General features: G+C 42.5%; 1 protein-coding gene across 15 annotated transcripts in view; it reads left to right on the top strand.

The window, feature by feature from the left end:
* The first annotated feature begins 116 nt into the window (after positions 1–116).
* MBNL2 (muscleblind like splicing regulator 2) overlaps positions 117–25,414 on the top strand; it is a 104,758-nt gene continuing 79,460 nt past the window's right edge. For 9 of the 15 annotated variants that reach the window (XM_072348563.1, XM_072348615.1, XM_072348532.1 and 6 more), the window contains exon 1: positions 117–239. The gene's annotated coding sequence lies outside the window, so the exon portion shown is untranslated. Of the gene's footprint in view, positions 240–15,237; positions 15,511–25,414 lie in introns of those variants that run through there. The other 6 variants (XM_072348620.1, XM_072348567.1, XM_072348583.1 and 3 more) reach the window with 3 other exon arrangements.

Below are 25,414 nucleotides of genomic sequence, written 5' to 3'. Positions count from 1 at the left end.
CCTGCCCGCTTCAGCTCCAACCCGGTTGCTCGGACGGCCCACCCGCCCCGCGCTGCCCGGGGGAGGAAGCGCTCGGGCTGAGGGCGGTGCGGAGCGGGGCGGGCCGGGGCGGAGCGGGCCGTGCCGTCCCGCCCCTCCGTCCGCAGCCGCCGCCGCGGCGGGAGAGGTGACAAGCAGCTGCGTGGAAGCGCCGCCGCCCGGCTGCGAACGGCCGCTTCCCGGCCCGGCTTCTCCGCGAGGTAAGGCGACCCCGAGACGCGCTCCCCGCGGAGAGCTCTGCGCCGATGCCCCCGGCCCGAGGTACCTGGGCGGGAGGCGGCCGCCGCTTCCCGGCCTCTCCTCCCCCTGCTCCCGCGTGGGTGCCCCCCCCGCCATTTTCCCCTCGTGTTTCCCATGGGAGCGGCTGCGGCGCGGCGGCGCCTCCCGTCCCGCGGCCGCCGAGGGCTCCGCGCTCTGTCGGGGAGCGGCGGCCTCGGGGAGCCGCGGTTTCCTTCCCGGCGGCGGCCCCGTGCCCCGCGTCGCCCCCACCCGCGGCCGTGAGCGTGACCGCCGCAGAGAGCCGGCGCGCCCCGAGGAACTCCGTGCGGAAAAGTCGACATTGTGTTGCGCCGAGTTGCGTGCAGAGCCCAGTGTGCGTGTGTACCTACGGGGAATGCGCACCTTAGGTGCGCACGTGGGAGATCTATGCACGCTAATAGATTTTCCGAGCCATGACGACATTGCCCGCAGGCTTCTGCTTCCAGATGTTTTCCTTTCTGTTTCTCCCGGCTGTGCTTCCCTTCTACTGGGAGCGAGGATGCTCCCTGGGCACTGCGGACCGGAGCAGTGGAGCCATCCGCATGCCCACGGTTCCTCATGGTCACGCTGTGCCGTGTCCCAGCCCGTGGGTTCCCAGTGCCGTGGACAGGCAGCTGCAGAAGTGCAATTAATGTTCAGCACGTGACTTGGCCCCGCACTTATCATCTTAACGCGGTGTTCGTACCTTGGTAAATAGGCACAGGTTCAGCCACCTGTCCTGCCTTCTCCCGCCCTGTGTGTGCATACCGCAGTGTGAGTGTGCACACAAATAAGAAGCGTACCTGTAGGTGGCTTTGGGGCCAAATGTGTATCTGAACTCCTCAGGGAAGTGCCACAAAGTTACTGGTAAGGACTGATGGAAAGCTCCTTTGATATGGTTTTTGACTGCGTTCAAAAATACCCCAAAACCGGTTGCTTCAAGGGTGGGTGATGCCAGTTAGTAATGTGTGGTGTGCTTGGCTGTTTGCATACACGCGCTACAGCTGGTTCTGCTGTGGGAAGGCATGCTGCTCTTCCCCTGCAGACAAGGCCCTTTTGTGTAGCTGTGGGCTCCAGGGGTGCGTGAAGCCAGGATGGGCCCTGTGGCCTCTCTCTGTGAAGAGGAGATGGCGCTGCTCATTCTGCAGGGTAGGGTATGTCGGTCTGTGGCACTTCCATGGCTGCTGCCATATGCTACAGCTTGTCTTTTGCAGGTGAGATTTGGAACGTTGTTTGGCTCCAGCAGGGGGTTGCAGTAGCACAAAGGTCTGTCTGTCTCTCTTTCCAAGGCAGCCTACAGTACGGTAGCCGTATGGTGATGTTTTTCTATAGCAGAAGAGGTTGGACGTGTAGTGATACCTCTGTGCAGTGTAGATATGAAGGTGGGCTCCACGACGCATGTCACCTCAACACGTTTTTCCTCAGAAATTTCTCTCCTTAATCATTTATGGCCCTCTCTGAATAAACAGCGTATTTTTAGAGCTCGGAAGACCTACCAAAAATCTCAGATCCTTGGAGTTGGTCTGTTTAGGATTGTGATGCTGAAATCTTTCATTCGAGCATCATTTTCTTAAATTTGGCTTTTGCAGAATAACAGTTGTCATAAGAAGATTAAAAATAAAGTCTACTTGCTGCTAACACTTGGTGGGCGAAATTTTCATCTTGTCTACTACATCTGCTCTGCAGTTTCTCTGCTGGTTGCACAGTCTCCAGAGCTGTAGGATGCAGCATCAAATAGATTTTCTACTAACCTAGGGATTCTCAAAGTGTGGTGTGCGTGCCGTGCAGAAGATGTCCATGGGTTCTGCCACCCATGTGACAGATGACTCCTCCAAGTTTGGGAACCTTCCTGGTCTTGTTTTCTCTGAGCTTGAAAGCTCAACTACTAGACGGCAGAAAAAAATGCTGTTAACAGTTTATGGCAGGAAGAAGCATCACACAAAATTGGTATTCCCCGTGCTGCCTGATGGTGTTAGGTCCTCTGGGCAGCGCTTGGAATCTCAGCAATTTTTAATGATTATTTTACTCTTTACACTGACGAGTAAAATTATAGAGCCTAATTTATTTAGGTTTGGCATGTTCTCACTGAAGCTGATGCCATACCATGTGAATGAACAGCCTCCTTGTTTATACCGCCTTCCCTCCCCCCTTTTAATAGGCCCCCATAGGTATTGCTGTGGTACTACTAGAAGGTTTCAGAATTTGGTCTAACCTGCCAATAAAAACAGAAACAGAACCACCAACAGCATTAAACCTGTTATTGAGGAAGGTATTTTAATATTGATGGCCATCAGGGTAGCTCACTTCAGAGGGCTCCATCCAGTCTTTCAATCACATTTACTGCTCCTCTGTCCTTTTCTTCTGGCAGTTTATTGTCAGCTGTATGGTGCCGCAGTACTGAAGGCAGATACGAACACGCTACCTTCATCTTTGCAGAACTGTAAAGTAACCTAATTGGCTTCCAGATCTCATGCCCCTCTATCATATTTCAAACTCTGTCTACTCATTACTGCTTTCCAGATGTCTTGTACTAATCAAATCTCTGCTGGATCACTTTTCCTCACATGCATTATTATTCATTTTCTTATATGCATCCAAGAAATTAAAATGCTTGATGTAATTTTCTTTCTTTCTTTTTTTTCTTCTTCTTCTCTTTTTCCTTTTGCCTTTCTTCAATATTCACCCATGTTCATTTGCAACTTTATGTACGTATAGTTAAGTTAGAAAGCGTTCATTAAGATGTCACTGAAGTGAAAGCTGGGAAAAGTGATAATCAAGAATACTTTCTAGTCACTCGTTTCTGACGAATGAACCTTTAAAAACAAAAGCAATCTCCTTTTTCTACTGGTGATGTTTCCCTTGCTCTGCTAGTGTAGTTTTTATCATGACGGATGAATGATTTGCGATAGCTGGGTTCTACACCTTCCAAACTGCAATACTGAAACACTCAACTGAATACGGAACAAAAAGACAGTTGAGTATGGCTCAGACAGACCTGAGTATAAAGGAAGAGCAGGTCTCTTCAAAGAGCTGGAAGTAAGCAATAATGCAACAGTTTGTCCTTGTCTTGCAGATAATCATTTCAGTGACTGATGAAGATGCCCACAGTTAGGGACTTCCTGTGGAGCACAAGATAGGCCCATTGCTGTCCAGTGCCTAGGCCTCAGAGTGCTTTAAGACAGCAAGTAGGGTTTTGAGCACTACAAGAATGCAGTCTGGAAGACAGGAGGATCAGTGTGGTGATGGTATGCTGTGTGATGTATTACTGATATGTTCTGGAGCAGTAAAATATCCTAGAGTGGGAAGTTTTGTGATCTTCTATGGTGTGTTACACAGGCCACTCTTTGCTTAGGTAGAGCTGAGACAGCAACACTGTCATTGAGTAATGTTTCAGTATGAAAGTATAATGTCAGTGTAAAGTCCAGAAATACTTCTGACCTATGACCAGCTGAGATCATGTATCTTAAGGCAACAAAGCCAGTCTGTAGGTGGCTGCAGACTCTAAAAAGTGTGGTGTTTTCTCAAGTTTAATTATTTTTGCTTACTGGTGAATTCCAGGTTTAGGTTTAAGTTCAATTTAACTTGTGCTAGCGGATCATTTTGATCATGCTGCAGTTGTTTGTGCTGAAGGATAAACAGCTCTGTTGTCTTGATACTGAGAAAATTGGACCCCTTCACGTGCTGGTTTGATACTGATGATGGAAACAGGGCAGAGAGAATTCTACTTTGTGGGTTTCTGCTTGGGAAGTAACAAGGGGTTTTGGAGCACCTTCCTATTTCATGCACCCTCTGCTGACAGACAAATATCTCATGCCTTATGGTATCAAAAGAACATCTGGGAGTCTGAGTTTGCATGAACCTGCATCTCCTTTCACTGGAAATTGTGTGGGGTTGAGAGTCCACGCCTTCTGTTTAGCTTGGTGTCCCAGGTCCACAGCTTTAGGTTCAATTAAATGAACCAACAGTTGGCTTTGTTACTGATCTTTCTCAGAAATGGGATATCTGACACTAGCAAATGGTTGTTCAGTAGATCCATGGCAAGCTTCTTCAGTAGTGGTAGGACTGTTTCTTTTTCAAGGATGAAATGCTCAAGAAAATTTACAAGTGTTTTGTTAGTGATTTAAGACTGTAAAAAAGTGTGGGTTGAATTCAGAGGTCTGGGAATAAAAACTGTTAAGAGGTACAGGGATCTCTAAATGTTCTTGACATGAGCTGTAAGTGAGCAGTTAGTTGGGTTTGGATGGAGGGTTCACTTGTTAGCTGAGTGGGGTTTCCAAGTAGGCACGAGGTTTTTGTGAAGTAGGATGCATCCCTGTGGTGTTCTCTGTTTATATGGATGTTGTAGGATCTGAGCATTGATGACCTTGGTGTATAAGCTTTCATGAGTTAGCTATCTAACCTTTATTTGCTGTTCTCAAAACTGGAACTTCTGATTTTGTATGTACACAATGAATCGTCAATAAATCAAGGTGATTTTTGGATACGCTTCTGGAGCAGTGCTTGTCAGGGCTTATTAAGTGTTCACTTACTGTAGCCTTTAAGTGACTAAATGTTAACTTTAGCTTTTCAGATTAGTGAAATAGAATAATGATGCCTTACTAGAAGCATCTTAGATTTCATGTCTGCAGAACAGGTATATAAAGTGTTTCCTGCTTGTGCTTGAGGCTTTGTCTTAACAGTGGGGGGGGGGGAGGGGGATAAAAAAAGACGTAGGCTTTAGATCTCCTTTTGACAGCATTGGGTGATGCAATTCATATCAGGTATTTCACTCTTAGTATTCTGTGTTGCCTGTTGGCAGTTAGAGATGGGTCTTGTGTTACTCAACTCATTCACTTAATTTCGTAATACTTTATGCTCTTCGCTTCCTGTTTGTGTTGGAGTATATTTCTTGTGCTACTTGTAGCTTTTCGATGGTATCTGATGTCTCTGGTTCTTTTCCTAGTTTCTTGAACAGTCCATTTCAGTTTACACTGTGTTAGATGGGTTCCATGTGGGCTGCTAGATGCCAAGGGATGGGCTTGGATACCCTGATGTTCTTTTCAGAGATATAAGTGTTGAATCCTAGGAATGGTTAGACTTGAAAATGTATCCTGTGGGAGCAGTAGTGAGTGTGGACAGGAAGGGTGAAGGTGTAATTAGCTGCAATGGCAACATTAGGGCACAGTGCAGCAGAACAAGGTGTTGTCAGTGGCTTCAGTTAGTCGCTTGGAATTACCTATCCTCACTTCTGTGAATTAGAGGAAGGGGAGGAAAGATCAATACCCTTTCTGAGCTGTAAAGTTGCATCTTGATCAACAGTGTGACAATAACTGGAGGCCAAGGCTGGGTGGAGCTCAGCGCTCCTCCATTGTAAAGCAGCAGAGCTGTTTGGTTGTCTGAGTTGTGATGATGGCCCTAGGGCTGACAGGAGGATTATTGCAGCATTGTTGTTGCTTTCTAGAAAGCTTACCTCATGCTTCTTTAGAAATTTCAGATGATTGATGCACTTTTTCTTACAGTGATGCCAGTGATGCCAAACCTGCTAGGGTTGGTCCCAACTGCTGCTGAGTCCTGGCAGAGAAAGCCTGCTGCCGGAAGCAAACTGGAAACAGGCAGGATGTCACTTTGAGATGCTGTTTTAGAGAGTTTTAGGATTGAGACAATGGGTTTTCTCAACTGGAGGAATCATTAAAACTGCTGTAGTTCTACTTTGTTTACATCAGCAGGATTTTGTCGGGGGGACTGTAATTATTTTTTGTTTTCCACTTAAAAGACTGGGGGGGAGGGGGGAAAAGGAGTAAAATAATGGAATATTCTTAAAGTTGTTGGTTTTTAAGAGCTTCCAATGCACTTCAAGTTACGTTGTCTCAAAAAGAAATATTTGGCCATGGCCGTAATTGGAGAGTCTGGTTTCTGAAGTGATGTATCAAGAAAGTTAGCTCTGGTTACTTTGTTCCTTTGTAGTTAAGATGTTCGGTAGCTGGAAGGGTCTTGATGAGACATCGTGTGGCTCAGTAGTAGATATCTCTCTAAAATGTAAGTGCACGCAATACGTAAAACCTCTGAGAGGACAGAAACAGGGCCCAACAGTGGACGTTTCTGTGGAGAATCCAGGGATTTAAACCTCTCTCTTCTGTCAGTAGTTGAAAGAAGAATCAAAAGGAGCAAATGCAAAACACTTGAGTGATATTTGCTCATATATGCTGCCAAAAGCAGAGGAAAGGGATAAAGGAAGAGACTCTCTAGTTCATCCACTGGGAACTGAGCACACATTCACAGCTTTTGTCACGGGCTCCAGTGAAGAGCTGTTGCCATGTCTGGGCCCATTGTAAAGCTACCATTACGGGCAATGGACTGTGCTGAGGGAGCTGGGTGTTCCCAGTTGGATGAAAGGAGACTGAAGGAAAATCCCGTGCACCTAGTAAAGGATATTGAAGCCAAGATCTCCTGAGTAGTGCCAGATGACAGCTAGAGGACAGTGGCAACAAGTTTTTGCTTTGGAAACTCAAATTGGTCATTGCCCAAATAGGCAACCCCTAATGATCATCAAGAGGGTGGGGAGACTGGTGAGGTTGGCCATAAGATTTTTGGTTGGTAGACTGTATACATTTGAAGGTTCTATATGGATTTCAGCCTGCGCTGTTCTTCTGCAGTCTCCTTTGCCTACTACTAACTTTAAACCAAAGACAGCAAGCAAGATACCTTCTAATCTTATTTTGCCTCTACTAATATGTATTTCATCTAATCATTAATCATTAATCATTACTGGATTTGGTACTAGGGGCAATAGTCAAATTAATGGCTACATCAATATTTTGTTTTACTTTTTTTTTTTTTTTTTTCCTTTCAAGTGAGAGGAAGAGTAGTAAGTTAGAGAAAAATGCAGAAGATAAAGTGCAAAGCATTAGCTGGAGACTATCTATTTACAGTGTTTTTCCTACAAATAAACTCTCCATTCTATCTCTGGACCTCTCATCAATGAAATGGTGTATGCACTTTGATTTTGAGGCTTTCTTTTTGTAATTTACCTCATTCTTTAGGTGGCGGGGCTCAGTCTTGAAAGTTGCTGCTGAAGCTGTACTGTCATTGGATATCAGGGTTTTCGGATGCCATTTTATCCCCACCTAGTGCTTCTGCTAAAGGACCTTGTTTCTTGCCCTTCATTACTCCTTCTTTGCCTGTTTATACCGAGTGAAAGCAATTCTTGTTTCTTCGTCTGTGTACAGATATTCACTTTCTTGGTTTCTGTTAACGTAATATGACATCAGGAAAAATAAAGATGCACGATTGTGTATATTTATATAGTGTTATGTGGCAGAATAATTAGGCAAAGAACCGCATGCAATGTTTTAAAACATTGTACACACAAAAGCTTCATAGTAACCATACAGCAAGCTGTAACAAATCAACCTTTTTGAGGTGCAAATTGAAATTTGATGTAAAACTGGTGACTGCTTAAATGCATGTAATTCTGATGTTTAAAGAAAGGCTTGTCTATGTGAACACAAACTGATAGACTTCACAAAACAGAGCTGCCTGCTAACCAAAAGACTAGTTGTTGCTTGCCAGCGGTTCGCTTGGCATAGCTTTCGCCTACCTGTCATCCATACTTCACAGAAAGGAATAAAACCCTGTACTTACATACTCCAGGCCTATCCTCCTTGCCAATGTAATGCTTTGTTAATTACATGGAGTCCTCTACTTTTACATGTGCAGCTCATTAATTGCTGTGAAAGGGTGAGGGATTCAATCCTGTTCTCATTGATTTTTAAAAGCAAAAATGATTCAATTGCTCTCTCTCTCTCTCTCTCTTCTTTATTTTTTTATTATTTTTTTTTTCCCTGAAGTCTCCTGGCGCCTGTTTTCTCTGCTTACAGTGGAGATTGCTTGCTGATTTTGCTGCATGCCCCTGAGCATCTACCCTACAGGCTCATGCTGTTAAGTGGCAGCTTGCAGGGAAATAGCAGCTAGCATCACCTGCTAAATAGCAATGGGACATTTTGCAGCTACCTTGTAGCAGTGTTTAATAACAATAGAATAATTTTAGACAGTTAGACTAAGCTGAATTATTATTGTGTTAATTTAAGATGGAGAGATTCAAAATGTAGCTTTGTTCAGTGACGTATTTTCCCCTTTGGGTTTAACATGGAGAAATAAAATAGAGCTCATGAATTTAAAGGATAATTAAAGAGTCCTCATTACATCACTGGTCAAAAGTTGTATTATTTACAGCCATTGCTTGAATTATGTGCAGGATCTGGATTACATTAGGGGCTGATAATTGAATCTTCACAGTAGATTAAAAAAATACTTGGTTTACCTATTACAAAACATAATTGGAATAGGCTAGTTTTTTTAGGTAGTTATGTAAAGGATTATTTCTGGTAATTTAGGAACTTTTTAAAGGACGAATCTTAGTTCTATTTCTTCCTGGTAGGTTGGCTGTTACGGGAAGCCACCAAATTCTAGCTTCTCAAAATAAGGGGCAGGAGTTTCTTTTAATTCAGTCATCACCTGTGTTCCCTGAAATACAAGGGACTTCTCCTATGTGAATTTAGGGATGGAGCTATTAGGTTCTCTGACAAGGTGATTTATTGAGTGGTTTCCTCTTTCTGTTGGTTTGAACGGGAGCAACTCCAAATCTGAGGCCAGAACAATAGCTGCGGAGGAAGTTAGTCATGGAGGGATCTGAGGGGGAGGGAACATGTTTGTATCAGAAATGGAAGAACTTCCCAAAACACAATGGTCTTACTAAGAAGTACTGAACAGTGGTGACTTACACCTTGGCGATGTTTCCAACTGGATGCTGAAGACATACAGGCACAGTACAAGACTTTCACCAGTTAATTCCCTGGTTGTGGTAGATGCTGTATAAAACAAAGGACATGAAATCAATTAGCAAGAAGGAAGATACATCTTGCTTGCAGTGTTAGTGCTTTTACCCCATGATTCCTTCTGACTCATAGAATTGTTCTTCCGAGTAGAGTTCAGAAGCTTTTGAGGAAGGTGCAACTCTTAAATCTTTCTAAAAGAGTTGAATGCAACAGGCTGCCCAGGGGGATTGTGGAGTCTCCTTCTCTGGACATATTTAAGAGCTGCCTGGATGCCTACCCATGCACCCTGGTCTAGGGAGCCTGCTTTGGGAGGGGTGTTGGACTCAATGATCTCTAGAGGACCCTTCTAGCCCTTACAATTCTGTGATTCAGATGCATATTGAAAAAAAATCATTTAGGTTTTTGGGTGAGTTCAAATAGTCAAGTACATGACTTCTAAAATGGCAACAGACCATTTTATGTCCGAGATAACTGTATGGGGCTGGCAGCTACAACCCAGGGCATACCCGTAGCCCCGTTTTTCAGCAGTGCCACTCAGGCTCTCAGTTGGGAAACTAAGATGTCACCAAATGTCTGTAATGTTAGTATTCAGTGGGCATGGTGGTGATGGGTTGACATTTGGACTTGATGATCTTAGTGGTCTTTTCCAACCTTTGTGATTCTATTGTAATACTTCTGTGATTTGATATTTCAGATCAGTGGACTTCAAAATCCTCAGCCTTTTTTTAGTTGTCATGAAGAAAAACAGAATCACTGTTTTGACGAAACTTTAGTGTGAGTCGGCATTCAAAGAGCTAGTTAATATGGGTGGTTTGCCAGTTTGTTTTGCCTGGTTTAGCACTCTGCCAGTGTATATTTCTAAGCTTATACAGTGAGAAACAGCAGTAAATCATATGTTCTATCAACCTTCCCTCCCAAAAAATTTCCCATGAGAACCTAAAAGAAAATCTTAAAGAACTTAGTCTAACTCAGTCTAACTCCTTTTAGGTTAATTTGGTGTCAATCAGTTGTTCAGAGGAAGAAAGCATGGGGGAGTGTAAGGATGGACATTCAGTCAGGGAAAGAAAACCTGGAACGTGTTCAGCATAGCTTAGAGAACAAGCTTGTGTAGCTTATATAGCAGCATAACTGGAACGTGCTTATAGGAAGCTGAGGATTTACACCAAAGCTGTAACTGTGCATTGTCAAAATACACGTGTTCTTAAGATATATGTTTATGTATTTAGTTACTTGAAATTAATTTGAAAATCTAAAGTGCCATCCAGAGCATGTAACTTCAATGCTTTAAGTTCTTAGGTTCTTAATAAAGCTTCTTCTGTGGTATGATTTCACCTTTTCTTTGTTTAACAAAGGAATTAATAGGAGGGTGGCCATCTCAGGTAACAGAGACAGAACATTTCGAGGATATGGAAGAATCTCTTAGAATATCTACTTTGGTATATGATGAATCACAGCCTACAAATGCCTATTTCTCTTCAGTGACTATAAAGAGTAAGGAGGAGTAGAGTGACTCATGGAGATGTGGTTGTTTATATTTGGTCATGTATATTTCAAGCCAAGTGCATAAGGCTACATTCAGAGGCAGCTCAGCCCTCTGGTGCACCCGGGCTATGTCTCTCAATCATTCAGCTATAAAACCTGGCTGCGGTGTTCTGCAGCTCTCTTCTGTCTGGCACGTTCATTACCCTTCCCAACCACAACCACCACAGGAGGGAAACGTGCATGTATACTCAGCTTTCGTGCTGATGTGGAATTGGTGTCATCCCAGAATAAAGTCGGGATACAGCCAGAGTACATGCCTGAATCCATGCATTTGGATCTCACAGTTTAGACATGGCTTAAATTCCCTGCACAACCAGCAGGAGGAAAGATGGGATTTGGAAGGCCTCCAGAAGCCCTCTCAAGTTTGGTAAGGTGAATCCTAACCTCTGACTTGAATATGTGCTTGCTTATGTGATATCTTACTGTTTCATATTTCTTTCAGTGTAGATGGTAAGACTAGAACAATCTGTTTTCCTGTCTGTGTACAACCCATTTCAAGGTTTTCTGGGTTAGGGAGATGTTGGGAAATCTGGGTACTTGAAAATTAAAGCAGTTGAAATTCTGGACTCTAAGTTCTTATAATAAGCATATTTAGAAAATAATAGTAATAATTGACCTAGCAGTGTCCTTTTGGAAGCATACTTGCTTCTTGACACTAACTTCAGTTTTGGCAGTACTAGAGATTTTATTTTTGTAACTTACTGTGATTCCTGCCATCACTTCAGCTCCAGTGCCTCGGAAATAGTGAGGTATTTTGCAAAGACTGGCATCAGTGACATTGCCTGTGAATAGGTCTAGGTGTCTAGATTTAAACTCATGGCAGCTGCCTTGAATTTTCTTTTCTGCTGTCATTCAGATCATAGCTACGAAGGTGGAATTTTGCTGGTGCTAGCTGTTGTGGGAAGAGTCTGTTACTGACACAAGGAAGTTTTGAAGTTGTTCCTGCCATTGCTGAACTTACCAAAATGTCACCATTGCTGTAGGTCATCTACTCTCAGCTCAAGATCTTCTTTGTGCTGTACTCAGTATCACATAAGTTACTTGTCATGTTAAATGTTAGCAGTATCTATAGTCTACTCTTTTTGCATAACTCTGCTTAAATCAAGTTTTGTTGGTTTTTGGTATTAGCTCTAACATCTATCACTGAAGAGCCAAAAAGCAAAAATAAAGCATGTTTTGTTTTTTTTTTGCTTGATCCATTTTACTACAACTTTATTACTTCCAAAACAGTCCAGTTTTCTGGGGTTGCTATATCTGTACCCTTCAGAAAGTTGTAAGAGTCGCCTTTAGCAGTGAGTGTGTTTACATTGAATCATTAAGTACAGGAGACTGTGAAACAGAGCAGATGGTATTTTCTTTGTTCAGAATGTACCTGTATTTGTTCATCTTTTTCGAGTTTGACATCAGAACTTCTTTGCTTCTCTATGATTTCTGTCATATTGCAATTAAATATATAATGCAGTTGCAAATGTAGATCTGAAAATTGAAATCCTGTCCTTTTTAATTGTAACTGATGTGAAAAATGCATGATTGGATGGCTACATCTCAAATTCAGATCAATCACTCTGGAACTCTTTGTTCAATGTGCAGAAGACCGTACTTTTAAATATACATTATTTTGTCTCCAACCCTTGAACTCATGACTTGCTGCATGCTATTCAAACACCATTTTTAAGGAAGATTACATATTTTCTCTTGAGCTTTCTGATGGAAGCTGGCTGAGGGGCTGATACAGTGTGTGATTTGAGAGGCTTCTGATCCCTTGACAAGGGAAGAACTAGAATGTAATCATCCACACAAGAATCCAGGCGAGCACGTGGCCATTGGTTTTGCATATGTAATTCTAGCAGCCTAGGTGTAAGACTTTGGAGAACCTGAACCACTCTTTGACTTCACCTGAAGACCTGAGCCTGCAGCCAACTTGTCTGGATTTATTTAACTTCCTTTTTGCAGTTAAGTTGCAAGCTTCTTAGAAACAAACTAACTACCTGTGGAAATTCTTTGTGTGCGCTGCCACATTGGTTCATAGGGAAAGGAGGACCATAGCAGTGTGTGCCTCTGGAGAGGAGTGAGCTGCAGACCTCTTGGGCCTGGGCTGGGAGCCATGACCGGCCTGCATCTCCACTACACAGGGCTAGTTCCTCTGTAGGTGGAGTGGTTGTGACTGTGCTGCTCATCCTTCTGTTTGGACCCTTTGGGGTGCTCTGTTGCCACCAGGCTCCATCACTGTTTTGTCCCTGCCTTGGTGTTATCTTTCATCTACTGGCTGTGCTGGAACTGCTGGTGCTTGGTGCTGGCTGCTCTGTGCTTCTCATCCAGCTCAGGCACTTAGTGCTTCCTTGTTATAACCTTTTTGCTCAACCAGACCCGGGATTTCCAGACTCAGTCTCTCACTTCTCTTTCTCCCCTTCCTCTGACTGCCATCTCTTCCCTCCTGCCCAGCTTCATGCTATGGTCCCCCTCGACCTTTCTCACATCCCACTGCAGTGCTGTCTCAAGGCTCTGTCTCCTGAACATCCGTGGGACATGAGCCAAAGGGTCACGAAAGCAACAGATGAGGTTGTCTTCCTGCTGTCACTTCCAATGTCTGGTCTTTGGCAGATGGGAGCAGCAGTTACAGGGGAAATCCTGCTAATCTCCTGTAACTTGAGCCCGTTACACGCTCAGTCGCACTGTGGGGCTGGTGCCTTTCCAGCCACATACGGCCATTCGGAGGAGGTGGTGGATTTACATTGCAGAGCTCAGAAGGAAAAATACGATGATATATCAGCACCATTTTGGCAGATCCCACAGCTTTATCAGATAGGAAAAATATTTTCATAAGAATAGCAAAAGGTGTAGCCTTGAAAAATAAAAGTAGAGAGTACTGCCAATTTTCAGGACTGCCTTTTGAGGGGAGGGGGTAGATTTCTCTGGTCAGTGGGCTCTAGGAATGGCAGAGCAATGTGTTTCTGTCTAGCCTGTCTCAGAAATGGACAAACTGCGTTTTGGCAGAAAAATAAATAAATCCTGCAGCAGATGTCCAGCATGGAAAATTTTAACACAGGCAGCTCGAGTCTGGCAAAGTCAGAAGGCTGTGGAAAATCCCAACGAGACGCACCGGGCCACCTCGACTGTAGACAGAGTTGCCAGTCTTGCCAGCAGCGAGACCCAGCTCCAGGTCTCTCGAGGCTTAATGGAACCAACTGTTTAGGGTTATTTTTGTCTGTTTTTGTATATTAGAGTGGAATGATGGGGGTGATTCAGCAGAGAGGGAGGGCTGCCCTGTAGGAGTCTCTAGGCAGAAGCCAGCAGCAGGAGCCAGCAGAAGCCTGAACTTGCTGGAATGGAGGAGGGGAGGGAGAGGAGGAGTGTGTCATGGTCAGATGGCGGGGACACCAGCGGCAGCCGGCAGGGGGCTGCGGTAGGGGGGTCTGCAGTGCTGGAAGGGGCAGACCTTGACAAATTGGAGGGGAAATGATGAAGCCCGAAGGAGAGTTTTTGCTTGTGGGATGGCAGGGTAATGGATTTTGGAAAGCTTCATTTATAATATGCAAAACAGGCGATAGGAAACAATGGGGCCTTGGGACAGAGCTGCCAGTTGAATGAGGGCTTTGTTTTCCTCTTGTCTATTCATATTTTTAAACTTTCAGTGGGATTTTAGATACATTTTACACATTTTTATGTAAGGGATTGAACTACATTAACTACTGTCTAAAGTAGTATTGCACAGCAATCTTTATCCCTTTTTGGATGAAGATTGACTTCCCGGTTAAGCTCCTTTTTTGTATTCTTTCTTAATTGCAACTCATGTTTGATAATCCTTTGCTGCATTGCACTTTTGGTTTAAAACTAAAGCAAAATTTGTGAGAAAACACCAGACCCTTTGTCCCAAGCGTACTGAACTGCACTGGGCACAGCCAAAAAATGGCAACTGGTATCACAGCCTCAGTACTGATGGGCATCAATGGTGAGCTGCTCACCCTACTGGGGTGCAGGTGCTGCTCATATGATCTGTCTGCCAGGGGTATTAAAACACCACCATTAGGTCATGTCCTCATCAAGGAGCATCCCGTACCTGGAGCACCTGGTTTCAAATGTTCTGAAAGATGCTGCCTGTGTGTGATGCTGCTAAATGAGCATGCTGCACGGTGGGATTGTGCAGTATTTAGGTGAGAACACTGCAAGCTGAATTGGAGTGTGGTTTTGCTGCACGTCAAAATGAAAGGCAGATTGTTTGGTTTATGGTGCACGGCAAACCTTTCCAAACAAAACAGCATCGCTGCGGTTCTGCAGATTCAGTCATACCGTTTGTGCATGCGTTTATGATCAGCAGAAGCTTTATAAAATCCTCGTGCAAAGCCAGCGCCGAGCTGTCGTTGTGATGCAGGGGGAGGTTTTTTTTTGCTTCTGCTGCATGTGGTGCTTCATGGAGGTATTGCTTTACCTCGCCAGCAGAAACCCTCTCCTGCGCGAGGGAGATTCCTGGCTCATCAGCATGGACGTGTTGTTTTTCCACGTTGGGAGCGCCGCGCTGCCGTGTCAATCACCCCGATCCAGTGGGTTCGAGAGCGGCAGGGCTGACGATGCGGGGTGTGATTGGCTGCCATATGCTGGGAGGGCTCTGGGAGAAGGAAGGGCTGCAGTCCTCCAGCAACAGAGTTCAGGCTGTGTCTTTGCTTCATCATCTGAGGAAAAATCCCCCGATAAGGCTCAGGGCTTTCTGAGTGCAAGAAAAAAAAATAGGAATAATAATAATAATAATAAAAAAAAGGACAGCTAATCGCTTGGTGTGGCATCCATTCATCACAATGATGCGATGGGAAAGGCGCGGCTGTTTGTTGATGTCAGATGTTTCTGTTCACATTGGAAACGTGCCGAATAGACGGAGCTGAACAAGGTAGGAGGACTGTCGGTTGTTGTCGAGTGTTCAGAGAGTTTGCTGCAGTGCGCTGCATACCGGCTGTGCTGCCTGGGGCAGTCGGGCAGGCGAGATTTCCCTGGTGAATACCTGCTGTCAGGGCTCAATATGCGGGTGTTATGCCAACTCGCTTTTAGAGGGACTTCATTTATGCCATAAACAGCTCTCTTCAGGAATAGATAGTGAGTATATGCGTATTAAAAATAACATGAGCAAATAACAGAAATAGGTCAGTGTGTTTCAGAAGTGCTGTACCCTAATTGGATTTTTAGCCGTGCTGTCGCCTAGTAGTGCTTCCTAGCCTTAATAAAGAGAATGAGTCAACCTGGAAATCTGTGAAGTTTATAGCAGATACGTTTGAAGATTTATGTGAATTAGACTGGCTCATCTAAATAATTCCTGATCAGAGGCTTTAACTAAAGCCGGGACGGTCTGCCTGGGGCTTGAAGAAGCGGTAGGGTAAGCTTACAGCATTTCACTCCATTACAGAAGTCCCGGGTTTTTCAGCCGTGCAGTGATTCCTTGTGTTCGTGAAGGCAAGCTGTTAGTTTCTGGCAATGTAGTTCAGCTGAGTATTCCCCCTGCCATTTCCAGGTCTTTGTCTTGGCAACAAAACGGGATCTTTATGTGAAAACAGGGTTACTAATGTGTGCTGCAATTATCTGATCTGTGTGCATTTTTAATGAGAGGACACACAGCTAGCAGAATAATTTAATGAGCAGGCAGGCTTTCGCAGCAATGATTTCACTGTGCTGAGACGCATCAACTTTCTTGGTGAGGAGGAGCCTCGGGAAGCAGTGGAGAAGATTTATGTTAAGCACTCTGAAGAGAAGATGATTATTTAGGCAAAGTCTTTTCAGTTGTGGAAGGCTTGAGGAATTGGTATTATTATTCATTATTATTATTTGTTAGATGTTGGAAGCAAACTTTGCTGCTGTATTGTTGGAAGGGTCTGAGGACGTTGCCTCATCCTGTGACGTGACATACTGAAGCCTCTTGGACTTTCCTAGACTGCCATTTATGCTGGCAGATCTCAGTACCTATCAGGATCCTACCCAGTTAGCTACCTGACGTAGCGTGCTGTCTTCAGGTGTGCTTATAGCAGCGTCAGGTTTGTGTATACAGTACATAGCTTTAAAAATAAATAAGAGATTGGCAGATGGTGAAACAGCAAGAAAATGCTCTTATCTTATTTCTCTTCTAATACCCATGAACGTTATATAGAGATATTTTTGTTCAGGTAAGATGTGGGTAGAAAAATTAAGTGTGTGATTTGAGAAGGAATGAAGATCAATGTCTAGAAGCAGAGATTTATGTATGAGAACCTTTTACTGTGCAATAATCTAAGAAATCTTTTAACTTAAGCTAATTTTAAAAGCGTTGTGTTAAATAGGCCCTGCTAGACCAACAGTTCCCCCATCTCCTTCACCCCCACTTCTTCAAGGAGAAGTACAGGGCATAGGTACAAAACTCCTGATGTCATCGCCTAGCTCCTCACAACAGACTTAGTTCAGAAGAGGCCAATTCAAATTCCCCATTATTTGGCTCAGTGCTCACTGAAGACCTGGGGCTGGGATGTCGATACATCTCCAGTTTATGAAGCAGTAATATGCTGCGCTTGTGTAAGTAACAGCAGCCGCATGTATCTCCCGAGAATTTCCAACTGCTAACAAGTGAAACACGTCAGGATGTAGAATGTTATTATTAATAGAATATGAATATGTACGTTTCACAGTTGATTGCTATCGATGTTCAAATGTAATGTTTGTGCACACAGTAGGTTAGGCAAGTGAAGCAAGGACTGATAATTAGAAGTCAAATAATCTTATGCAAGACATAGAGTGCGAGCTACTTTGTTATTTTTTGCAAATAAAACTATTTTCATGCACAACGTGCACTGAAATCTTTTCTGTCTCATATTTTGAGACTCTGACAAATACCTTAAACTACAGTTTTTCATATATTTGAGGTGACATTGTATAGAATTGGCTTTAATGCCGAGGTGTCTGCCTGCTCTCAAAGAACAGTTACACAGCATTGGATTCATTTCTTCATTTTCCTAAGATAATATTTACTAATCATGTAGCGTAGTGTCTACAGAATGTTTATGAAAGTTCTCTGTTTATACACATGCATTTTACAGAGATTTGCAGTAGTCATATGTTGCAAGTATTTTTTTTCTTGTGCAAGAAGAGTAGCTATTAATATTGCATGGGATTTCAGGCACTCAAGTCTGCTAAGTCATCTCTGCTGCGGACGAATGTTCTTCTCTGTAGCTCACCAGTATGTCAGCAATTACCTGTACTGTATTTATTTGCAAGAAGCTCTGAATGTTCACTATTTTATACCATTGAGAGGTGAGAAAAAGACTTAGGGTTCAAATGGAATTCCTCATTTCTAGTTCCACGTGTGGTTTTGTTTCCTAAATCATAAACATTAGTGACACGTCTAATTTTCAGATAGTAACCATTAATGACACCTTATTCTCCAGTGTTACTAGAAATTTCTCAGGCTATGAGGATTCTCTTTTATCTTTCAGAGAACAAATGCTTTTTAAAGCCCAAAGATTTTTCCTCTTTTTTTTCTGTAAGAACACACAACTGTTTACAAGAGTGTAGCAAATGAGAATATAATTTCCTTCTTTAGAATTTGTTAGTATGTTTGCTTCCTAAAACCATTTTACGGCCTTTGATTGTGAAACCAATTTGGTATATTTAGCACAGTGTGTTGTGGTCAACTAGTGTGAAGCAGTGCTGTAAACAGGCTGAAATTACTGCCTGCGGAATATAAAACTCATTTTAAGAGGGTGTCAAAGCTGAAAACTAGCTCAAATAATAGTAGAATTAACTGCTTGACTAATTAAACTAATCGTCTTATCCATTACTAGCAAATGCAATGACAGTTGTTGGTCATTGATATACGGTGTCCAAAGTCTCCTTTAAAAACAAACATTTCAGCTCTGTTTGGGGTAGAGGGTGCTTGAGGTTAAAAATCATACATCGCCTTCCGAGAATTTACTGATGTCTTAATCTCCATGTGAGTAAATAAAATGCATTAAATAAGGGATGTAAAGTTCTTATTTCAGTGTTTTGGGTGCACTAAAAAAGGAGTTTGAGACTGTGGAAATTCACGAGCGCACCTAACAGGAGATGAGAGGCATATATAACTAATACAAAGAATATATGTTATAACTCACAGCTATGCACAGAAATTGTAAGAGTGTGGAGGACTTTGGTGCTGTTCTTACCAAAGCTATTGAGAGATGCCAGTGTTCAGCTGGCTGCTTTAGCAGGAGGACTGTAGGATTCCTGGAATGATAAGGTTGGCCCAGGATCTGGTGGGCTTGTGGTACCAGCAACGATGTAAGTGAGAAGAGCTGGGCTGTTCTGGTTAAATGAAAGAGCTGCACAAACATGCTTGGTGCTTTCTTTTTTCCCTTCTTTTTTGTTGTTATTGTGTGTGTGTGTGTGTGTAGATGTACACACACACACACACACGTACGTGTAATAAAAACATCATATTTCATTTCTGTGATTTTGAAATATTAAACATGTAATGGTATAGTAGGGGAGGTTTTGTGGTGCAGTTCTTACATAAGGAAACAGATCAAGTTAGAACAGATGGTTTATATCACTCTTTTTTTCCTGTTTTTGATCAGTGAGTTTTAGGAATTTCCGAGTGCATCTTACACACCATTTCAAGATCATTTGAGTATCACACGTCGTTGAATTGTAAGCCAACAACTGATAGAATGGCTCATATGCTGGTGAAATCTTTTCTCCTGCAGAGATTACAGCAGTCTGAGCAATAGGCAGAATTAGAGAAAACACACAAGGAAAAATACAGAAATGTTTTTCCTGTCAAGGCTTATGGAATGAAGTTGGAACTCCGAAGCGCTCAGTTTTTTTCCCCTCTTTCTGTGGATCACGAAGGCAAATTTTCAATGTCGGTTTTTTGTTTTTTTTTTTTGGTGTGATTGCTTTTAAGAAATAGGCCAAGCAAATAATTTTCTCCCCCATCTAAGATTTTCTCCTATCCAGATGGATTTATTTTTTTTTTCCCCTTGGTTTTCTAAGAATTTTTTTGCTTTTCCAACTGTGGTTTTCAGGCATTGGGTACGTACACCAGATGGCTCAAAGTCCTACTCCTCAGCACCCATTTCCTGAACCTGCCATGATTTTTCTTAATTATTATTTTAAACAAAATATTTTCTACGATATTTATTTGGGACAGCGTTTTGAACGTATTTTGAGCGGTGTTTTGAACTTAGCCTAACCTTTAAGTTGCAAACTGGCAAGATTTCTGCTTATTTTCAAGACCTTGGAATAAAACTTTCCATAAGTGGACTTGTATGTTTTTGTTTGTTTGTTTGTTTTGCTTTTAACAATTTCACTTGGAGGCTCTCAGCAGGACACTGCTTGACACTGAGGTGGAGGAAGTGATTGTGCTGTAGGATATCTAAGCCTAGCCTTAATCCATTCCCCTGCCCCCCCCAATTCTAGATGTTTTTTTGGTGTTGTTATTAACAGCTACATAAATATTTCACTCCTACAGCTGTGCTGCTTTGTAAACAGACACCTCTGTCTATCCCTCCCTCTCATATGGGTAGCTGGCACATGTGCAGGTATTGCCCCGTTAATGATTCAGGGCTTTAGCAGAGCCGTGCATTTTATTTATTTGAAAGGTTGTGGTGACAATTATGGGGTTTTCCTGACAGCTGTATTCATTGACGGCTCAGACCTTGCCTTGTATTGCTGTGAAAAGAACTGTGCTGGTTTTCCTACTGTAGCCAGCAAGTGCAAGGCCCAGTGCTATGAGACAGAGACCCTCAGGCTGATGGAGGTGGGCTGAAGGCCATCTCCATCACAGAGCAGATGGGAGGCCCTGGGAGTAAGGCAGGCAGTCACAAGGAACTCAGGAGCTTGTCGTTCAGTGTTTTTGAGCAGACTTTTGTCTGTGGTGAGGTTTCTGTGCCAGAGGACACTTGTGTGTGGGCTGCTGGTGCCACTGATGGCAGAGCTGCAGTCCTCATTGAGATGCTAGGCGTGCAGCAGCAGCACGGCGCAGTGCTCTCCTGGAGCCACAGCACATGTGTTAAAAAACTTTTCACGGGTTATTTTTTTCAGTTCCCTTGTGTATTTCAGTTCCCCTTTGGATTGTTTTATTGTGATAATTTTGAAGGATAGGGAAGGGGAAATACTAAAAAGCAAGACATGAAGGCCTTTCAAAGTGACTGCCCTGGAATGTTTAGGAAGCCAGTACCTTTGCTGCTTCTTTTTTTCTTTTTTTTTTTTCTTTCCCCCCTCTTTTGTTTTTTTTTTTTAAGACCTCATTTAATGCTCAGGACATTGTGTGATGTGGCTACTTTCAAAGGCTTTGCAATCCATGGCAGCAGCTCTTTGAAGTAGAAATGCCAGCAGGGGACACGTTAACAGCTTAATCCTTGGTATAAAATGTCTGAAGTGGTAAGAAGCCACTACATCCATCTCAGGGGGAGGAGCTGGAGGGCCACACCTGGAATTACATCCATCTCAGAGACATGGACTTCATCCATGGAGCTGGGAGTGGCTGGACTCTTGTAGAACATGGGAGATACGGTTCTCTTTCACCTTCCTGTTGTTTGCCTACTTTCTATCCTTCCTTCCCTTGAAGAGCAGGACCCAACAACCAAAGGTGAGGGACTGCAGCCCGAGAACCACTGCCTGTTTCTGCCAGTTTTTTGCCTTCCCAAGCTGATGGCTGCTCCCCTTGCAGAGCAGGGCATTGGCACACTGCCTTTCTCTATGGGGATTTTTCTGCAGAGTGGTCTGCAGCTATGTGGAGCCTGCAGGATGTACATCCATACCTTTATGCCCTGAATTTTGCCTTTAGAGGTGCCCATCTCTCCTTTGGCATTGAGGGTGACTGAGGAGATGGTGCTTTTCAGTCACCAGGGTCACGTTTATGTGCCTCAGCACAGGTTGTGTGAGTCTGCAGACTCTTAAAACTGTTTGAAATAAGAGATGACTGCTGACTTTCTCATGGGAGGCCTTGAGGATCAGCATGTCCCTGAGGATCTGTCGCCAGGCCTAGTTGCAGAACTAGGCTGCTTGTAAGGAGTTGCAGTCCCAAAGCGGAGAAGGCAAAAGGGTAAGCTGAGGACAGGAATACAGACCTTGACTGGCGTGTGACTTCAGCTTTTGGTCACTGGGTTTCTGGGAAGGAGTCTCCATGTGAGAAATTGTATTTAGTGGCCTTTTTGTAGTGCTGACAATGCTATCATTACTCTTCTTATCTAGATCTGCTGTTGCTGCTCTGAGATGAGGGGGACCCACAGTATCTTTCTTCTCTAGTAGGGTCTTTTTTGAAACTAATGGTCTATGTGTATTACTAATTGCTTTTGTTGTGTGGCTTTTTTTCCCCCTCGTCTGCATTTTTTTTTTTGCTTTCTTTAAGTTCTTATGTCATACTGTCATTCACTGTACTCACTGTCACGAGATCCTTTTGTAACTCTCACAGTTGGCTCCAGGTGTGATTTTGCAATATTTAACCACAGACTTTCAGTGGTTACACGGGTGCACTGCAAAGGAGAGAAGGATACACTGTAGGTAGACTGCATCATTACAAAAAACACAGCTCATTATGAGAAGTATGCTATTTAGCCACGCGAGCTTGCTTAGGTGGGGAGCCTCATAGAGTTCACTGACCCAGAACTTCTGCTCTGACTTCAGCCTTCATGCCATCTGCAAGTACTTTACATTTTTACTTCTTTCTTTTAATTAAATTCCTTTTGACATCCGTAAGATCCTTATCATCGTGAGAGTTAAGTCCCACAGTAATCATCAGATTATAAAGATAACTGAATCGTTTGCTTTCATTTTGCTTAATGCTGAGCTTTTTGGGATTGGTGGTTTGTTCAGCTCTTCGCCGCGGTTGTCAGATTTGTAATTTTTAATAAAAACTGATAAGTTTCCTGCAAACATATTTGTAGATGTTAAGGCTTTATGGCGGGCACTTGGTGTTTTAAGGCTTCCATTGATATGGGTGGGAGTTAGCTGTACTGTCGGAAAACTGTGCAATAGATCCATGAACTTAAGGATTCTTGTGAGAGGAATCAGTATAGGTTATTTTCTTGAAGATAAAGGATATTAAAACTGTCTTACTAGTAATGAGTTGCTTTGGTAACGACAGTCAACTGTATCTCATTCTTCTTGGTCATCAGACATTAAAAAGTTAACATAACTTTTTACTTAGGGGAAAGGTAAGTATGGTAGTTTTCATCTTGGGAATGCTTCATCTGGAAGGTAAAAACAATTACCTGAAAAAGGTACTGAGCAGAACAGAAACAGCAGGCAAGTTCCTGCTTTACTGATTTAAAAATGCTCAGCTTTTTTGATTTATGTGCCTGCATTGACTCCAGTGCTTCAGTTATGACATTTAGATTGTGCTGTGCCTTACGCTGTGGCGGGTTGTTCTTCAGATTTTTCCTTTCTCAGCAAGCTTGGCAATAATCAAGTTTAAAAAAGGGGGGGGTGGGGGGTGGAGGAGATCTTAAATTGAGGATTTCCATCTAACATGACAAAACTACAATGGTTAAACTTAAAACAAAAACATTTTAAGATGTAAAAGGATCGAACTATGTTTCTAACACATCCCAAATGTGTGGAACTAGAATACCACTGTAGCCAAAAACTCTCTCATTTCTCTTAGACTATTATGATGTTTTTTCAGTAGCGGACAGGCAATTCTATTCAGTTCCATTAAAGTGATACCATGGTTGCTACTATTTCAGATGATAGACAAAGGGATAAATGTGTAGAAGGACATTACAAATAGTTTTTTAAGGTATTCCAGAGTCTATACACTGTAATAGATTGAAAGTCTCTGTGAAAGCCAAATATTGGTGATGTATTACTTTGCAGCATGTGAAAGTTGCGCAGTATTACTTGAGGGCATAATTCTGACTGAGAGGAAGTTAGTAGACATACATTTTATTTTATTTTTTTCTAGTCTGATTTGATATTTCATGTCACGTTTTCTTTGTCCTTGAAATGATAGGAGTTCTTCTCTTTTTCATACATCAGGTGCCATGGCTGGGGGTCAAATGAGATAAAATCTCTCCTTTACAAGCTAAACAAATACTGCATAAAAATTAAGTACATTTGACACAGAAATCATTTTGAAGTCATTTTTTTGCAGGCTTGTTTTCTGAAGTTAAAGTAAAATCGCAGCAGTCCATTTTCTTAATGTTCATAAACAGACGATGTTTTATCTCACAATGATGTTTTTGGTGTTGTTTGTTTGACCAAATCCATAATATTTTTGTGCTATTTGTTGACCTTGTAACACAGAAAGATTTATGTAAGCCAAAAAAAAAAAAAAAAAAAAAAGCTTTTAAGAACAGTACTGCCTATCAAAGTGAGTCTTGTGCAAGTTTAAGGGATTTTTTTTTTGCGTTACAGTTTAACAGAGAAGTTACACAAGGCAATGCAAACCATAGAACGCAAAACCAAATGTTCATTCAAATACCCATTTGGGACTAAGCTTGAAATACAACAAACAAATTAAACCTTTGAAAAGGACAAGACTGCTGAGACTCATATTAAACAGTCCAAATCTTGTGCTGCAAGTTGAGCAGAAAACATTCTCTTGCCAAAAGCCAGTTGTTTGCGCTTGGTGTCATGAGCATATCCATTGCTTTGGAAGTGCTCACCAACACCAGGCTGCACTTAGCAGTCCCAGCAGGAGAGAGAAATCTCTGCAGTTACAGGTAAGCAGATATATAGTAGACAAAGGGCTGGAAAAGTGCTCCATCAAAACATTTCTGGGAAATGCATTTAGTGGAAATTTTAATGGAAAAATAAAATGCTGTAATTCCTTGTTTCCCTAGGATGAAAGAACTTTCTCAGCTTCCAAATCAAGAAACAATTTATAATGTACTCCCAAAGAGCTGTGTGCTTACCCATGATGATATTCCAGTTACAATATAATGGTTCTACCATATGAAAATAAAGCATACAAGTGGAATTGTTTCAGTATTGCTAAAATACTTCTTTCTCTGATATTTTCACCTTTCAGTCAACGGAAGCATTGAGATACTGGGTTACATTCAGAAAAGTTTTCGACAAGTCCTAGAGAGAGTAGGAGGGACATTTTCCTATTGCTCTGTCTCCGTGTTAAATATTTGAATTAAAATAGTGATTTTTGTTTTCATATTGGAAAAAAAATATACAGTCCATTGATTTGAAGCAAGGCTGTGTGCGGGTCTTTCTTTATGACCTTGGACTGTCCAAATAACCTTGGACTGTTGCTGCATACCCAGTCAATACTGTTACCTGCATCCATGCTCACCTCAGCTCCAAAGCCAGCAGAAATGAAAAGGAAGGCTCTGCACATTAAAGTTGGTTTTACAACAACCTGAGAAAGTTTTTTCTTTCACAAATCCGAAAGTGGTTTGTGTCCATTTTCACTGTTGTAAATGGCTGAACTTAGCACATGGCTGGAAAAGCGAGTATGAATTTACCTGGTGTTGTTACTATAGGCTGATAAACTTTCCTGAGCTTGTTCCCATGTATCCTCTCTACCCATTGTTGTAAATGCTTTGTCTTCCATTACTTACTTAAAAAAATGAATTATTTTCTAAAATGAAACTGGGTTAAAAAGTAACTTTCTTGAAGTGCCAGTAGCTGGTGAGTTTTTTGGTCCAAGATCAATGTGACCTATTTTTATTGGGTCAGCACTTCCTAATCAGCGCTCAGGCGAAAAGAAAGGTCAGCGCTGCAGATCAAACACCAATTTCATCAGATCAGAAAAAAAAACCAAGGGTTTGATGCTCACTCCTTCCAGTTGTAAATGCTTCCTTTAATCATGAACCAAAGTAGAGGTTTTCAGGATTTCATGGAAA

Source organism: Excalfactoria chinensis, chromosome 1 (assembly GCF_039878825.1).
Source record: "Excalfactoria chinensis isolate bCotChi1 chromosome 1, bCotChi1.hap2, whole genome shotgun sequence".
Classification (NCBI taxonomy): domain Eukaryota; kingdom Metazoa; phylum Chordata; class Aves; order Galliformes; family Phasianidae; genus Excalfactoria; species Excalfactoria chinensis.
The sequence above is the reverse complement of the archived record's forward strand: the minus strand, read 5'-3'. Positions and strand labels throughout refer to the sequence as shown.